Source organism: Magnolia sinica, chromosome 14, assembly GCF_029962835.1.
Source record: "Magnolia sinica isolate HGM2019 chromosome 14, MsV1, whole genome shotgun sequence".
In the NCBI taxonomy this organism is placed as follows: Eukaryota; Viridiplantae; Streptophyta; class Magnoliopsida; order Magnoliales; family Magnoliaceae; genus Magnolia; species Magnolia sinica.
In genome coordinates, this window is record NC_080586.1 from 70,653,795 (window position 1) to 70,671,698 (window position 17,904).

Below are 17,904 nucleotides of genomic sequence, written 5' to 3' on the forward strand. Positions count from 1 at the left end.
GATACACCTGATTTTCGGTTATATGTCCTAAATTGGGCTCTCAAAACGGCTGGACGGAGTTCACGAATATCGAAATGGCCTCACCCACCATCCTTTCGAAGGGACTTACTGCGAAAGGCTCTAGCAAGAAATCCGCGTCCAGGATTTTGATAATCCCGCCGAGTGTGATGGTTGATACTCAGGCACTTTAAAACTATAAACATGGCATATATTAACTAACTTAAACGGTGGAAACTATGGAACCCACTTGAATTTCTTCTTTGAGCTGACTGCGGTTCGGATATTAATGAAGGTGGTTTCACACATGTGTTCTCGAGTTTTCATTTTCACCCACCCTATTGTTAACCAAAAAAAAATTCACATTTCTGAACCACTGTAGCTATGATCTTTTGAAACAAGTCAACTAGTCTGCTCCAAATTCATTTTCAAATTGTATCCATTCATTTTCAAATTGTATCCATCATCCAACTCTTTTTTACCACCTTTTTACACTTGAGTTAACATTGCAGTAAGTAACTGATGATAATAGACTTGTTCAATGTAATTTGTCTAATCTCGGTAATGATAGCAAGATCATCAAATCAGGGTTGGAGTTTTCCACGTAACTTTTCAGCATTTTTGTGCAACTTCATGTCATAATAAGAAATATGTATAAATTATTATTAATTTATAATTTGTATAAACATACTAAAAACGTATAACACCTATTGCAACAAAGTGAGATATGCATGCACCTTCAAATACTCATCTCATACTTTATCGGATGCTAAGGCTATCTTACCATCTGGGTCCCAGTCGAATCCCATATGCGTTTAACATGTCCTTTATGATATTGTAGTATTTCTTTAAAATCCACACATTGTTTTGAATGTGTTCTTTAGTTAAGCACATTCCAAGTTTAACGTATGTTTCATATACGACCCTATTATACACATCTATCCTAAAGTCATTATCCACATTTCGTCCTAATGTAACTTGTTTCAAAAGTGAATTGATAAGGATGTCGTTCATATTGTTTATCAATATATATATATATATATATAGGGAAAAGGTACTATGCGGTCGAACTCACAAGACTGTCCCATGAGGTTGAGTTGTGTGGGCCCCACCGTGATGTGTTTCAAACATCTACCCCATCAGTCAGATGCACCATTCCATCGTGGGCCTAGGTCTCAAAAATCAAGTCAATCCGTGACTTGTGTGGGCCACACCACATACAGAAGTGGGGAGGGGCCGTGCACCATTAAAACATTCATAATCATTTTTTGGGCCCACCGAGATGTGGTTTGCAAATCCAACCCATCCATTATGTGTGTCCCACTTGGATGAGGGTTCAAACCAAGTTTTAGCAGCATTCAAAACTCAGGTGGGCCCCACCAAGTGCTTTTATATGTTTTTGGCATGTCTTCACATGATTTTAGATGGTATGGCCCACCTGAGTTCCGTATACGGCTGATTTTTGGGATATCCCATAATTTAGAGGGGACCCATCAAATGCACGGTGTTGATGGTCGACACGCATCACGGTGGGGCCCACACAGCTCGACCTCACGAGAGCTTATCGTGAGGTCGAGCACATAGTACCTTTTCCCATATATATATATATATATAACTTGTTAATTTCTAACATTGACTTTGCTTGAAACTTACATGGTGATCTTCTTGTGGAAATTTGTACTAGCATTTTCCTTTTATCTTTTGACAATATTGACAAGTCACATCCATTAGGCATGTCCATTTTAATACAAGATGATAATAATAATAATAATAATAATAATAATAAATAGCTCTTTTATTATTGCAACATTAATGTAAGTAGAACTAAACCATCATCATAGCAATATAAAAAATACTTAAACATAAGCATATTAAAAAATATTCAAATATATCAAAGTTTTATATAATCAAACTTACTATTTAAAACTTTAGTATAAAGTAAATATTAAATAACCAACCAAAAAAAAAAGTGTTTAAGAATTCAAATTGTCATTTGGATGGCTATCCAACCATATCTTTTTCGTGTTAAAGTTGCACATACGTGCCCATGCATCCCTGTCAGCCCACGTCACATTCTCCAACACACTTTCCTCATAGGCAACATTCACCTCAACAGGTGATGGGTTAATTTCATCTACTCCACTACTTTCAGCATCAGAATCATCTAATTCTCTATCCCCAACAACATTAATAAAGTTATAGAGCATACTATACGTGTTCATAATTTTGGCTTATGTCTTAAACTTATACTGTGGTGTACCTTTGAGTATTGGAAATCTACCCTTTAGGATGTTGAAAACTCGTCCAATGACGTTACGTACTTGAGCATGCCTGTAATTAAAATAACTCCTTTTTGTTTGATGGATTATTACCAATACAATATTCATGTAAATGGTATTGCAGTCCTCTGTAAGGCACCATGAAACCAAAAGTGAGCATATTCGGCATCCACCATGTGGGCAACAGCCTCCGTAGTACCCCATTCTCGGCTCCTTAGGCAGGTTCCGATCCTGGGATCCTACAAGGAGAATTTTCATAATAGTATAATCATTTTCAATGCAAGCATACCCAAGATCATGGCAAGTACATATGAGAATAACAAAGGCACACATTGCAAAATCCACTATAAATTTGAACTTTTACCGGTTTACATCAAGTTCAAAAGAACATACATAAGGTAATAAGAAAAGATAGAGAAATCAGCAACACTGGATTCCTCACTGCTTAACTCTACTCTAGGCCCTACTACTATGACGCCTGCTTAGAATCTCCTGCACGCATCAATCGTATATAAGCTTATAGAAGCTTAGAGGGTGGTGAAAGTGTGTGTCAATGGTGCACGGAAGAATAGTAGGTGGTACAAGGAAAGAAACATGCTTGATGAGAATATCACCAGCCTTATCAAGGCTTATCATGAATACCATGCAATGAGTATTAGGAGCCATACCAAGGCCATGCATGAAGGGGCTTACACAGTCAATGCTAATGTAATGCAAGTAATGTCAGTGCTTATAACCAAACCATATGTCAAGTATATTTCCAATCATAAGAAAATCACCGGGGTCCATTACACTGTCGAATGACTGCCGCTCTTACAGACCCCGCACAGTCAAACGAGCGTAAGAGACCTCACTACCCGCCTGTGAACAGCCAATCACCAACGAGGCCTGAAGGTAGCGGACCCATTTACAAGCTGGTCAAACTCAGCCTAGCAATGCCTCCTCACACCAGGCAGGTAATGCCACACCCCTATCCAACCAACTACACGACAGTGGGAGTCGTGACCTAACGGTATAAGACCCTCGTGCGCTCATAGTTTCCACTCGGTCACGGTGTTGGAGTAAATCCTTGGTACCATGGAAGTTTTAGAAATTTCACCCATGGGCATCTTATGCACCCGGTATGCTCAACTAATATTTCCAGTGTCGACACATACGACCATTCACGAATATCCATGTGGAGGCAAGGCCCTAATGAAGCAAGGGCGGATACCCACATGCTATGCAATGTCAGATGCATGAATCACACAATCACCCATGTATCAATCCCAAGCATCCATCGAGCTCTAGAGGGGAAAACTCCATCCCTCGGGGAGATACCACCATGTCCTACACAATGGCACAACCATGGCCAATCACACTTCAACCAAGCATGCATATGATGCGTATGGGAGTGGGCCATGAAGATGAATATGGGTGCCAATGAGGTGAAGATGAACTCTCTACCTAACCATGAAGGGTCTAGGTCCTTAACCAATCCCTCATAAGGAATACAATCTCTAGTGGGGGCTCATTTACCTGGGGTAGCCCACGAGACTAAGCATACAAGCTACGAGCCTAAATAATATAGAAATGAGCCTAGAAAGAGATTAAGGTGGGCATTCAACCACACTAAGAGGGGGTCCAAAATGGAGACATTCAACCACCATTTCCCCAAGACATAGCCAACCATAATCCATATAGCTACAAGGCCCAAGGCCGATATCCAAACCACATACATAAGCCCCACGTAAAGGCATAAGAAAAAGGGTTCAATACTACCTTTAACAACATGGGCCTAAGGAGGGGAATCAAGGCCCAAGGCCCAAGTCCTAATGGCCATAGGACTCATACATTTAGCTAGCTTAATGGGCAGCCCATGAGCACTAAAAAAAACATGGCCCAAAAATAAGTTTAAGTTGGGTGAAATGGGCCCCACTACATCAGCCCAATAGCTAGCGATTTAAATGGGCAACCAAGGGCCCAATACCACCCTTATCTCAACTCATAAGTCCATTAAAACGGTGGAAGGGAAGCCCAACATATGGCTGGCCAAGGTGGGACATTCCAGCCCAACCTGGGCCCACAAGGAAGTTCCAAAAATCGAGTATGTGTTTGGGTCCCACAAATGGTTATCAATGGGTGGCCCAATCATGCATCAATTAAGCCCGAGAGAGTACTAAAATATAAAGGGGCAACAAATACCCAAATCCCTCAATGTGGTGGGTCCCTCATCCAATGAAAATCTAGCCATACAATGTACATTTTGTGCCCAATGGCTAGTCTTTCAGTCCACCTAGTTTCCTGGTCCTATTGAGGCCCAGAAACTTGTCCAAATGTGTGTGAATTATTTCTAAAAGGACCAGCATTAGGGCCCCACCAAATGGAGGAAGGGGTTTTGACGCCCAAACTATGTGGGCCTACTGCTGGAATGCGGCCCAGTAGCAGCCCATGGCATGGACGTCCCAAGGGGTGGGACGGTCCAAGGCCTAGACGGCCCTGCCAACCACATACAACAAGGTGGGCTCTACACGTCCCAAGTGGGCCCCACATGGGACATCCACCCAGGGTGGATCCAACCTACGTGGGCCCGCTGGATGTCCCTAGCTGGACATGCTACATGGACCACTGGTCCAACTCAATGGGCCCCACAATTATGGCCCAATGGGCCTCTATAACATCAGATGGTGGGCCCCAAAAATCATACACAAAGTCAAATGGGCTAGGGCCCAAAAACTCCTATCATAGCAATGAGGACAACAAGGTTCAAAGGGAAATTCTACAATTGCATGTTGCTGTCTTGAATTTGGGCACTCCATTGGAGTAGGTCCAGGGCCTCTAAAATTCTGGAAATTGAGGGCCTAGGTCCCTCATCATGTATACAACAAGATGGAGTCCAGAAAAGAGGCCCACCTATAGAAGAAATGTTTATGAATTAAAGCTTTTATCAGATTACATTGTTGGACTGCACAACAGAAAATTAAAGTAGTGTTGTCCCTGATTTAAACACTCCAGAGGGGTGGGCCCACGTTCTCCAAAAATTGAGGAAAATTAATTCTAACCTCCCCATACAAGTACACTACAAGGTAGGGTCCACAAAAGTGGCCTACCATTACAGAAACTATTATGTATTTATGGATTTCTAAACTGCAATGTTGCTGGACAGTCCAGAAAATCTGGACTATCCACCCCACTTGGGCCACTCCTTTAGGACCTCAATTAAGGTCAGATAGAGGTAAATTTTGGGGTACATCTAGGTGGGGTCCACACCTTCAAGAAAAGTATATCAAATAGGTAGAAACAGTTCCCTAATCAGTCCAAAAATCTAACCCAAAACCCACCAGAAACTGTCCAGAAAATTTCTGGACAGCAACATGCTAATGAAATAAACTGAGTATATAATTCAAATCAAGGGCAAAACACCACATGAAACCTGAGTTGTGGTCCACCACAGTGGGCCCCAAAAACATCCAGACCTATTCCTCATATAAAATCCATTGCATATGCATCTAAAGGGGGCAACAAGTCATCACCATCCATGGAGTGGACTGCCATGGGCGTCCACCCTACTTAGACGGTCTGGATATTTCCAAACCAAATGGTGGGCCACACACCTCAGAAAAATAAGTGATTATTAAGAGAAGAGAGAGAATCAGCCACCAGGGAAGGGGCTCCGCCACATTGAGGCCTTTCCCTTCCTCACAAACCACACATCTCACTATACTGATGGTATTACAAGATCTACCCACGCATGCATCTCTAGACCAAAATCCAATGGTGGAGATGCTATCTTCACCAAGGATCAAGGGTCTAGATGACCTAAGGATCCTTCTAACTAAGAAAAGAAACCATGGTGGGGTTCATGGAGAATGGCCCCACTTATGAGTTATGCATGCACAAAAGGATGGACCAATGGCCACATCCAAGAAGATATAGGCCTCCACAATCATTTGATGGGCCTCACATACTTCAAACATGAGGTGAAGAGAAGAAATAATAAGAAGAAATGTAGATCCTAAGATTCTAAGTATATGCACACCCACCTACAAGGTCTTCAAGCAAACACCTCCAAGATGGTCTTCAAGCTCCAAGGTACATGGATCTAAGGTTGAGATCTTTCTTCAAGGGTTAGATGGGAGATTATATGAGTGAAAGTGAACTGGAATAATGGAGGAAAGTTGCTGGAGAAGAAGAGAAGAAAGAGGGAGAGAGAGAGAGAGAAAGAGGATTTTAAGGCAAGAAATGATGAGTTTCTCCTAGAGAAAGGAAAAATCTGAATTTTGCTAGAAAAGAGGGGCTTGGGATAGAGAAATGCGTCATAGCTTTTCTAAGAAAGAGAGCAATCATTGCCTAGGTTTAGGCACGTCCATCATACTAGCTATAAAAAAAAGGTGTAAGGTAGTTTGTAGGTTGAGCTAGGTAATGATGGGATTCCAGGGTGGGTGTCAACTAGGAAAACATGCGCAAGCACCAAGTGGATCCCACATCGTGATCAGTGGCCCAAATAATGCGCAGCCTACAACTTTTGATGGACATGTCGAATTTATGCACGAGACGCGGCGTTGGAACTGCAACGACGAAGTGGACAAGATGGCACAGGTTTCGGCTCAATCCGAATCAAGTCTATGTGACCGGACTTAAGGATGACCGCAAACACTATCCGATGGTCGCCGGTCGCTGGAATTCGACCGGTAGGACCACGGGACCAAGATGAACAAGATACATACTCACACACACACATGCACACATGCAAATTCGGGTCGGGTCTTACAGCCATGAAAACAGAAGTGAGCATATCCGACATCCACCATATGGCATTTTTATACAAGTCGTAAAGCATAAATTTCGTTACATATCCCATTATGCATTTTTTTTATGTTAATTGGTGTGTTTAAATATAACTATACCGTGTAGCACCAGAAGATTGTTTGGCAAATGAGTTAATGTGTTGTACAAAACCCTTATGTCGGAAGCTAGTCCTTCCCACATAACAAGCACATACATGAACTTTGTATCCAAAGAACAAGCTACCAATACATTTTGGAAAAGAACACCTTTTCTATTTACGAATGTTGCAGCACGAGATTTCGGCACATATGTTAGAGTGCCATCTATTGCAATTATACAATTCTAATTAACGAAATGATTTTAGAATATATATCTGTAACGTGTGTATTAAATAAAAAAGATGAATTGTAAAGGCATTATGTGTTAAGAGTATACTTGGAAATAAGCACACCAACTTGCTGGGCATGTAAAGTTGAGGGAACTTCACATGGTCGGGATAGAGTGACCCAATGGCATCCAAAAATCTATTAAAGCATCTACTTGCAGTCTTGTTGGACTGTACGAACCTATGGCCGATTACACGATTACATACGTTATGTCTGATCTTATGTAAGAAAATGATCACTTATTCCTTTAGAGTCATACACCTCGCACCATGAAGTAAGTCATTGTCTCTCAATGTGACACATAACTGAAAGAAAGTGTTCCTAGTCATTGTTAATTGCGATATACTGTATATGTCACTTCTTGGTATAACCCTGCTTATAAATTGATTATTTTCATGATTTTCTTTCCTTGATGGCTCCTTACAAAGATATCGACATGAGTAATAATCAGTCACAGTGAGAATGATGACAAATGCAACCATTGTTGCAACTACTACATCTATTTCATCCTCATGGTTTTCAAATTTAGTCATCTTATGTGATTATCATTCATGTTATACAATTAATTTTGTAGAAAAACCTAGACAATTAATAAAGGCTAACCTATTTCCCTAAGATGAACAATTGTTATACAATTTGACATTGTTTACAATTTTATCCTAACTTGAAATTATTATCCATAGTGACTGTAAACGTATGAGACATTATAAAATTGCTACGTTGATAGGTGTATTGGAAATTATTATTTTTTTCACACATCAAAGAGCACCATATGAAACAAATTGGAAAGTTATTACCTTACGTTTACATCTATTCAAAAGCATAACATCACATCCCCCCTATAACAATTTGTTTCCATTAAATGATTTATATAATATATCAAATGTATAGACACAACACAATATGCATTGGTCACAGTTCATTCATTCGGAGACTGACGCAGGGATGAACGTGATGAGGATAACTACTCTGAATCCACGGAGCTTCTCTGGACTCCTCACAGAGACTTCTCGAATCCACAAGGAAAGAAAACAGAAAATACAAATAAATTTTAATAAATTCGAAATTAATTAACTGATGAATAAAAACAAGTTCACAACCCTTTAAATAGGGGTACCAAGCAATGGGAAAGAAATAAGAATCAAACTACAACTCAAACTCTTAGAATTCACGACTTACTATAAATAGTAAACTTACTATTTATAGACGGTCATGATGTCTACTAGTGCGCAAGGTTTTCGGCCAAAAATAGTAAGTGTCCTATTTGGCTTCACCAAACCGTTCTCCTAATTATTCTAAGCTCTTTTCACATTGGGCGCAACTCCTAAAGCCCGACGGATGAAGAGTTATAATCAAACTAAAACTTACTAGTTGTAGTAAAAACGAAATTAAAACAAGGAAACAACCAGGCATAGAGGGTTGGTTGGCTTTAGTAGCTCGTTCTACCCCAAAATCATATATTTTACATCAGATAACTCATTCCGGATTGCAAGATACACCCAATTTAAGGTTTGATGGTCTGGATCACTTCTGTCGTCGACCGGGCCTTTTTTGATCCATCTTGGCCATGAAACTGTCGGCGACCCGCTCTACATCAGTCCCCTCCACTTCAAAAGAACTCGTCCTCGAGTTCTTATCCTACTCTGGTTCATGATACTCGGTCAAGTCCGTGACATTGAAAGTCCGTGAGATTGCCATGTCATCTGGAAGATCAGCAACATAAGCGTTGTCATTGATCTTTTGAATGATTGGGATGGGTCCAATCTTCTTATTTTTCAACTTGTTGTTCGTCCTGGTCGGAAATCTCTCTTTGCGCAGATGGACCATAACGCGGTCGCCCACCTCAAACCTTTTATCGCCGATGCTTGCCCTTATTCCTTGTACTTCTCGTTCGAGGCATGTAGCTTGGTGTATCGCATGGATGCCCATGATCTTGTCTGCCATGTTCTGCTGCAATGCTCGTGCACAGGTGCTTGGGCAGAGGGACCAAGTCAAGTGTGTGGCGAGGCACTTGTCCATAGATAATCTGGAACGGTGATCTCCCTATCGAGCGGTTCACCATGTTGTTGAATGCAAACTCTTCTTGAGACAAGGCCAAATCCCACTGCTTCGATTTTTCTCCTGAAATACGGCGAAGGAGGTTTTCTAATGTGCGATTCACAACTTGAAACTGTCAGTCTGTGGATGGTAAGCACTGATGAATTGAAGTCATGTATCGAATCGATTCCATAAAGTCCGTCAAAAGTGGCTAATGAACTTCGTGTCACGATCGGAAGTAATGGTCTTGGGGACCCCGTGTAGCCATACGACCTCCCTGAAAAATAAATTCACCACGTGTGTTGCATCGAGGGTCTTCTTGCATGAGATAAAGTGCGTCATCTTGGAGAAATGATCTACCACCACGAACACCGAATCCATGCCGCATTGTGTTAGTAGGAGACCAAGCACGAAGTCTTTTAATAAATCCTCCCAAGGACCATCAGGCACAGGTAATGGGGTGTAGATGACCGTATTATGAGATTGCCCCTTGAAGGTCTGACAAACATGACAACATTATACGACTTTTCCTACATCGCGTACTAATTGCAGGAATACCGCTCTTCCACAAGAGCTCGCATCTTATCTCGCCCCGGTGTCCACCGAGGCCACCTCCATGTAGCTCCCGAATAATTTGTTCCCTCAAAGAGCTTTGGGGGATGCACAATTGATTCTCTTTGAAGAGAAAATCGTCTGTATATGAAGGTCACCGAGGTGACCTTCTTGGCACTTCATCCAAGAATCTTTGAAGTCCTCATCCTCGGCATACGGATCCTTGAGAAGCCGACTACCTCGTTGCTCATCGTAACTAGTAGTGATGCACGATGGCTAAGTGCATCACCACCTTGTTCTCGCTACCCGACTTATGCTACGAATCGAACACCCGGTTTCAGGACCCAAGTATATGACCCGTGTCCCAAAAGCCCGAGTGTTAACTTTAAAGGATGGTCAAATTCGAGTGTATATTTTTTTTTCTTCATCAGAGTAAGCAAATGAGCATAGTGTCGACAAATAAGCATAAAAGAAAATTTCATTATCATTCAAATATACCAAAAAAAACTGCCCATAATGACTTATACAAACTGACGTCTTTGAATTTAAACAAGTACAAGATTTACATGATTTAATACATGAAGAATAACAGAAAGCATATAAATATAAGCTGCGAAATCACGTAACTCCTCCAAGCATACAGTCAAGCATTCCTGGTGATCGTACCCTGCTTCTTATCAAGTCTGAACATGCATATCACTTAAGCCACCTGTGCTACCTGTATGGTTATATTTATTTGATGGATGAGTGGCCAACTCAATGTGAATTCCCCTCAAGATTACACACCGCCGCATTAGGTAAGAAATAATATAAAACATCCAGGCAGCCAAAGCAGAGTAATTGCAGTCTTATTATATGCATGGATGCATGAATGCAATCATTGTCCCAGGTAAAACATCCAGACGGACATTGAGGTCATCACCCATGCAATCATCGACCCGGGTAAAACATCAAATGACTCGTCATTAGCGCAACATTCATCGTAATCGCATGGGCATGAGTGATCCAAGTCATCATCATAAATCGATCGGCTGGTCATTAGCGCAATTCGCAGCGTAATCGCATGGGCATAATGATCCAAGCCGTCGTAGTATGCCATGCATGCATGATTAGCCAAGTCATTATTAGTCTATTTACAACCAGCCAATTTGGATAAGCTCAAAGGTCACTACGGGGAGCACATGGCCCAGCGTAGGTCGACAGCTTGGGCATAGTGTCCCATTACCACCATCCCGGCTCATGAGGCTACCATCTTAGGATGTTTAATGGAAACCCATCGACTAGTAGCCAATCATATTACAGTATATGTGGCTTACCATCGCATGGTTACACAGTATAAAACATCGAACCCATATAGGGCGATATCAAACAAGCCACATAGGGCGATATCAAATAAGCCACATAGGGCAACTATCAAATAAGCCACATAGGGTAATTATCAAAATAGGCCTCATAGGGCAAGTATCAAAACCATGCGGTTAAAAGACCATCTTTGAAAACCATTGGACACAACAACCCTGGATGGTAGGTCCACATCAATGATCCATTTAGACCACCACTCAATAACCACTAAGTCGAAGGTCCATTTTAACCACAACCAATCAAGATACATCCCAAGTATGGGTGTACATTTATAGGTGGGGGTTTCACGCCCCGAACTCGAAAACCGGCTCACAAAATTTTCGATCACCGAAGCCTCCATAGTACCCCATTCTCGGCTTCCGGCACCCATACACCAGGTTCCGATCCTGGGATGCTACAAGGAAGATTTCAAATCATCAGTTTAATTGTAATGAGCATAACCATAAGCATAATCACGAACAATAACCACAAGAACACCATCACAAAATTCACTATAATCAAAAACTTTTGAGTACAATGCGTGTAAAAGGAAAATACAAGGTGATGATAATAACAGGAACTCCAGAAGCTCGACTGCACGCTCCAACTCTGACTAGGCTACGACTGCGTCCTGGCATCACCTACACACATCAATCGTGCATAAGCTTATAGAAAGCTTAGAGGGTGGTGTAAGTGTGTGCACAATATAAGCGTGCTCAGAATGCAAGGTCAGAATAATGCGGAATCATGGTAATGAGTACATGAATGCAATCAGCCGTACCAAGGCTATGAGGTGTAAGATATGAATGCTATCGGCCATAATACGGCTATGTGATGCGAGATGCAACTCAAGCATGCAAATCCTCATCATGTACCAATACAGTTCTCATTCTGGATAATCATCGGGGTTTAGTACACTCCAAGAGGCATTGTCGCTCTCTTAGCCGTAGTTCAAGTAAGCGTAAGAAACCTTACTATCCGCCGGCCAATAGTCCGCCAAAACATATCCACCATGTCGATAACAGACCCATTTACGAGCTGGTCAAACTCAGCCTAGTAATGCCCCCTACCCTCGGGCGAGTAAGGCCACACACCTTTCCAACCGACCACAACACAGTGGGAGACGCGGCCTCCTAGTATTCGGCCATTGTGTGCTTATATATCCACTCGGTCTCAATATTGGAGTCATCCTCTGGTACCAAGACGGTTTAGAGATTTTCACCCAGGGACGTCTATGGCGCCCGTATGCTTAGAACCAAATATTTTTGGTATCCAACCCGACCATCCACGATGTGTCTATGGAGGCTATGGCCCCGATGTCGCTAGGGCATACAATAACTACAATCACACAAATGCAAGTGCATGAGTCACACTATCAGTCATGCAACAGTCCATATATATCATGCACTTATATGAGGCAACTCCGCTTATCAGGGAGCCCATAAACATCATAAAGGCATATGCTATGATCGGTCACTCCTCACATCGAGGCATACATATGGTGCGAATGATCATGAATCATGGATCTATACTAATCATGTTATGTGGTGATGGGCTCTGATCAAAATGAAGATGGGCCTGGACGGCCTATATACTACGGTATGGGCCTATTAATGGGCCTTAGGGAGAATCGTAATACGGACATTTAACCAACATTATCCTCACAATGTGGACATCAAACCAACATTGCTCCCAAAGGATGGCCTTCCATGAATCACACATTTCAATGGGCCTTTTGTACATCTTATTGGGCCTCGACCCATGGGCCTCTAATACATCAAATGGCCTCATACATGGGTCTTACATATATCAAGGTGGGCTTTCAATGACGTGCCACAAATGCATCAACATGGGCTTAGTCACATAGGCTTGCATACATCACAAGTGGGCCTCATGATATGGGCCCTAATACAAATCAAGGTGGGCCTCGACAAGGACCACCAATGCATGAATATGGGCCTCCACAATGGGCCTTAATTTATCTCCAAACGGTTGGACTGTTGGATGAAACACATGCATCATGATGGAGCCCACACTAATGGAGGGTGTGATTTACAATACATACATAAGCGGGGCCCACCATAATGCTTGTTTTCCACCCTGCCTAGGGCCCAATATAATGTTTATTTTCCAACCACTGTTCATAAGGTCATGTGGACCAGGGTAGGGCCCACCAAAATATTTATTTATCATCCAATCTATTCATAAGGTCACGTGGGCCTGGATAGGGCCCACTGCTATTTATTTTCCGTCTAAAATAGGCCCACTGCAATGTTTGTTTTCCATACAACCTGTTGATAGGTCGTGTGGACTAGGGGCCCACTGAAATGTTTAGGTGCACCCAACCCTTTCACAGGGCCATGCAGCCAGGGAGGGGCCCACCGTAATATTTATTTTTCATCTAACCTGTTGAACAGGTCACGTGGGCAGGGAGCCCACTGTAATGTTTATTTAACGTCCAACCTGTTGATAAGGTCATTGGACCTTGGGGCAGATGTGGGGCCCACCGAAATGTGGTTCACAAATCCAGCCCACCCATTATGTGGGTCCCACTGGACTGACGGTCTAGACCAAATTTCAGGAACGTCCAAAACTCAGGTAGGCCCCACCAAGTGATTTTACATGTTTTGGCATGTCTTCACATGATTTTAAATGGTATGGCCCACCGAGTTCCGTATAAGGCTGATTTTGGGGGTGAAATTTAGAGGGTACCATCAAATGCACGGTGTTGATCGTAGAAACGCATCAAGGTGGGGCCACAGTGGGCCGTGAGCCCCACCGTCCGTCCGTCGGCACGGCAGCTGGCAGCAGCTCGCCGCTCCTTGCTTTATTATTTTTTTTTTTTAAAGAAAACCGTTTTCTACGGATTTTCTATGGTAGGGCCCACATCGGATGAATCCACTCCAGGGCCCTGTGGCTTGATACAAGCCCATAGAGTCTAATATTGGGCTATTTTTGATATACGGGAGCATCGGGAGTAAATCGAAGGTAGGAACACTGTTTCTATGGTATGGCCCGCCAAGGAAGGGGATCAACTTCATTTTTCTCTCAACACCTAAAATGAGATGGGAACAAAATGGACGGCTTGGATTTTATATATACATCAAGGTGGGGCCTACATGAGTGGCCCACCACTCCCTCCTCTTGGCTAGCTCGTTAGTACAGCAATGCCAGTTTACACTTTACGTTGCCAACGTCCAGCGTCCCTGGACGCTGGACGACTTACATAATCACTTCATTGTAGTGAGCCCCACGTGGATGTGGCCCACCAATATAAATACATACATATATATATATATATAATACATACCTTATATTATATATGTATATAAATACATATTATATTATATATTATATACATATATTATATAAAATATAACATATATGTGTGTGTGTGTGTATATATATATATATATATATATATATATATAAAGATGCATTGGGGCGGATCATCACCTATAATAGAGTGGACCACACCGTCTGATGTAGATGGACGGGGGAGATGTAACACATATTGGTGGGATCCGCACCATTACAAAGAAAGAAAGAGAGAGAGATAGAGAGAGATACACGGTGAGATAGAGGAACCCCGCCACTATGGGCCCTCTTAATTAAATCACATACATCCAAATGGGTCCCACCAACAAGTGGGCCCTAAATATAAAAATTATAGAAAATCACCCACCTTATCTTCCTTCTTCTTGCTCCCTTAGGCTCCTAAGCTCCTTGCCTTGCTTTTGATGGAGGTTGATGGAAGATTGATGGTGTGGATGAGAGATGAGAGGTGTAGATGGAAGATGAGAAGGTGGACCACACTTGTGGTTTGGGAGAGAAGTGTTGGACGTGAGAGGCTTGGTTGCTTGGAGAGATTTGAGAAAATGAGAGAGAAAATGAGAGGATGGGAGTGATATGAGGTGATGGAGTGATGGGTGTAATTAATGAAGCATGGGTTGGTTTGAAAAGTGAGTAAAAGAGGGATGGGTGAAGAGAGAGAGAGTTGACTTTGTGGAGAAAGAGGGATGGGTTGTTGTACTTGAGGTATGGTTGCATTTATGGTTGATTGATGGGACTAATTGTGTAGAGATTCCCTCGAAATCCGCAACGCGCGGTGTTTCTTCGGAATAAACGCAGATCGGCATCTTCTTGCCTGGGTATCGGTTTAGTGCGCAAGTCGCGGCGTTAGAACTGCGGCGACGACGCCGTCGCTATGATACAACTTTCGAGATCAAGCCGACGTCGGTGCGCGGGACTGGCTTAAGATCGTGCGCAAACGCCGGATACGGTGCAAAGGTTGTCGGAATTGACCGGAAAAACCGCGGAAGCCAACGGAACAAGACGGACTAGGACACGGGTCTTACATGGGGTTTTCCACTAATGTACCGATTTAAAGTCCATAAACAATACACAAATAATCTCCAAGCATGAACAAATATACAGGATGAACATTAAGCGGCAATATAGCAATTCAATTTCCACCGCTAATACATGTGATTATAAGAGAGAGATATCAATTATAAATTTTAAATGAAAACTATAACTTAAGCTAATAAGAAGATGGAAAGCTCAAGGGGAAGAATCATCACCTTATACTTTGAATCGCCTACCGGTGTTGCTAGAGAGGGCGTATTTAGAATTGAATCCTACCACAGATCATGAGCTTATATCATTAGATCCAAGTTCCATGCACTACCTAGGGTTTGGATTTCTTTTAGGGTTTTAATATGGAATTAGGGCTTCATCCTAGAATTTAGGTTTAGGCTAGATCTTTAAGGTTGAACCCTAGTGGTGTGTAATTATTTATAATGTTAATTTAATAGTTATAAAATCTTTACTAACATTAGTGTCACAGTTAATATTAGTTAATAATAATTATGATGATAATTAATATTATGATATACTATCTATGATAAGACAACGCATTAACATTTAATAATGGTATCATTTTAATTTCTTGTATATAATAACTATCATTAGAATAGATAATTTACTAATGGTCATGCATCCTAATATTCAACAATCCTATTAATAATGGAAATAGTAATAGTGTTAATTTAATAATTAGAAAATAATTGTTAACCATAGTGTTACAATTAATATTAGTTAATGTAGAAAAATAATCATTATGGTGACACTAACCAAAATTAATATTTAAGAATAATAATAGGATAATGATATTCAATAATTGTAATTTGTTTACAATAACCAGTTTAGCATAATGGTCTACTAATGGCTAATCTTTGCTAATATTAATAATCCCAATGGCAACAAATGGTAATAGTACGTCAAAACATAACTAGAATGGGGAAAATGTTGACTCACCCATGATGATTCGGTTCGAACCGAGTTGACTCGGCTCAACACAACCGTCCATCGATTCTCTCTCTCTCTCTCTCTCCATCTCTTGTTTCCATTTCTTTTCCTCCTTTCTTTCCTTCAACTCCCACAGCTGGAAATGACCAGCAAGGAGCTGGATCGGACCAGGCTTTACGACTCAGTCGAGTCGACTCAGCGGTGGCTCTCTCTTCCTCTACCTGTATCTTCTTCCTCTCTCTTCCTACTTCTCTTTTATTTGTTTATTTATTCTTCTCCCTTCACAGCTAGGCCATCAAGGAGGTTGGATCAGATCCAACACAACCCCACTCAGTTCTAGTCGAACTGAGTCGACTCAGCGCAGCAGGAAACCGGCTGTGAGATGGCAGCCATTCCTTCCCTCTCTCTGATTTTCTCTTCTTTCCTTCTCTCTATCTCTATCTCCTTCTCCTTATATCCTCTTCTTTATTCCTTGCTGCTGGAACGTCCAGCAACGGCCGACAGACCCAGCCTGGCTCGGACCGCACTTGGCTCGGATCGAGTTGTGGTGCAGCTGCCTGGTGCAGCAACCCATCACGCACCTTCATCTTCCTTTCTCCTTTCTTTCTTTCTCCCTTCGCCATCACCAGATGGTGAAAGCCGAAAAAATGACATCCCGTACTGAGCTGACCCGGTTTTGAGCGATGGAGAAGATGAACGCCATTAATGGCGGATCTCCAATGAAGGCTTCTTTCTTCATTCTACCAGTTGTGGACTGATCCAATGGGCCCCAGGAAGCTTGGAGAATGGAGAGAATGAAGCTCAGATGGACGTTCGGGTGGTGGGTTCGCTAGAACAAAGGAGGCGGATGGTTTTTCTCGGGTGGTTATGGAAATAGTGGTAGGGTTTGTTGCGCTCGATCCTAGCCCATATTATAGCATTTCCCTAACGTTTTTAGACCATCGGATGAGCAGCAAATGGTCCAGATCTCCTCTGGCCGAAACTGCCCCCAAAACGGTGGGTAGAGTGGAGATCGCTCGCGGTTTTGCTCGAGAGCCCTAAACCGCTGTTAGAATGGACGGCTAAGGTAGGTCCGAACGGAGGGCTAAGATGAGAGATTTTCTCTTCACACGGATCGCCCTCATGGCATACGGATGGAGAAACGGCAGGTTTCCATTTTTAGCAATTTGTGTTTGTAGGGCCGATTTGCGTCGTAAACTATGCCCACACACACGCACTTCAACACGTGAGGTGAG